The 1499-nt window shown below is 32.0% G+C and overlaps 1 long non-coding RNA gene across 1 annotated transcript; it reads right to left on the bottom strand.

Annotated features, from left to right (window-relative positions):
* Positions 1–119: 119 nt before the first annotated feature.
* LOC109592703 (uncharacterized) lies at positions 120–655 on the bottom strand. Its single transcript, XR_002190506.1, has 3 exons — positions 571–655; positions 339–393; positions 120–282 (listed from the first exon to the last, which is right to left on the bottom strand). It is a non-coding gene; the product is annotated as an uncharacterized LOC109592703 (long non-coding RNA).
* Positions 656–1499: the final 844 nt, after the last annotated feature.

Genomic DNA, 1499 nt, shown 5'->3' with positions numbered 1-1499 from the left:
ATATTAATATTAGAAATTAAAGTTAGCGTGGGCTTAATTTAGCAATTTTTAAAAATCATTAAAATTCGCTACATTAAATACCCATTAACAATAATTGTTTCCTTAAGGTATTTATACAATGTACATGTACATGTGTAGCTGATTGAAAGCTTATCTGTTACCAAGAGTGTTCACAGTTGCTACTGATGAAGTTTCTGACATTCCATACAACTGCAATAGAGCAATATCAAAACCAGCATAGAAATCAGTCACTGCTTTAGGTAAAGGGGCACCCCCTGAAATCTGTAGAGATAATTAATAAGTTATTATGATGACAATAATGTGAATATTGTGCTTACACAGAATCTGCGTTGATCGAGTCCAAGTTTCTCTCTTAAATTTTTAAAAACAAGTCTGGAAAAAAACACAAAAACTAATATTAATAATATTATTAATGGTACAGTAGGTGCCATTTGATAGTATCACAAACTTCATAAAAGTCTGTGACAAATTACTTATTTACATGTACGTCACAAAGGTAAAAAAGATTTAAAATGTAGAAATATTAGTTTTTCAGATTATACCGTGTACCTGTTGGCCAGTCCATATCCAAACACAGATTGGTTGTTTCTGTTTATCTTATTCTCTTGACTTCTTTGACCAACTTCCTATTACAATGAACACACACAATAATACAAGCTACATGTAAGAATGGACTGTGATAGTAGTTGTGTGTTAGCAAAATCACTCCAAATTTTTATTACATTTTCTGATACATATTGATGTCCTTATGCTGTGTAGAAAGTTTGAGCTGATTCCGACTTCAATTTTTCAAGTTACCGCCGTTTAAAAAAATGGTTGATCTTTGAAAAATACCCAAGCCCATGGTTTTTTCCAAAAAATGGCTCCGAAATCACCCCAAATTTTAATTAAATTTTCTGATACATATTGATATCCTTATGCTGTGTAGAAAGTTTGAGCTGATTCCGACTTCAATTTTTCAAGTTATGGCCGTTTTAAAAATGGCCGATTTTTGAAAAATATCTAAGGCTATAGCCCATGGTTTTTTCCAAAAAATGGCTCCGAAATCACCCCAAATTTTTATTAAATTTTCTGATACATATTGCTATCCTTATGCTGTGTAGAAAGTTTGAGCTGATTCCGACTTCAATTTTTCAAGTTATGGCCGTTTTAAAAATGGCTGATTTTTGAAAAATATCCAAGGCTATAGCCCATGGTTTTTTTTGGAAAAATGGCTCCAAAATCACCCTAAATTTTTATTACATTTTCTGATACATATTGATATCCTTATGCTATGCAGAAAGTTTGAGCTGATTCTGACTTCAATTTTTCAAGTTACCGCCGTTTAAAAAATGGCTGATTTTTGAAAAATACCCAAGGCTATAGCCCATGGTTTTTTCCAAAAAATGGCTCCAAAATTACCCCAAATTTTAATTACATTTTCTGATACATATTGATGTCCTTATGCTGTGTAGAAAGTTTGAGGTGATTCCGACATC

The sequence above is a fragment of the Amphimedon queenslandica genome, unplaced genomic scaffold (assembly GCF_000090795.2).
Source record: "Amphimedon queenslandica unplaced genomic scaffold, v1.1 AMPQUscaffold_4216_Cont23801, whole genome shotgun sequence".
Classification (NCBI taxonomy): Eukaryota; Metazoa; Porifera; class Demospongiae; order Haplosclerida; family Niphatidae; genus Amphimedon; species Amphimedon queenslandica.
Note: the sequence above shows the minus strand (reverse complement) of the source record. Positions and strands in the feature narration are given on the sequence as shown.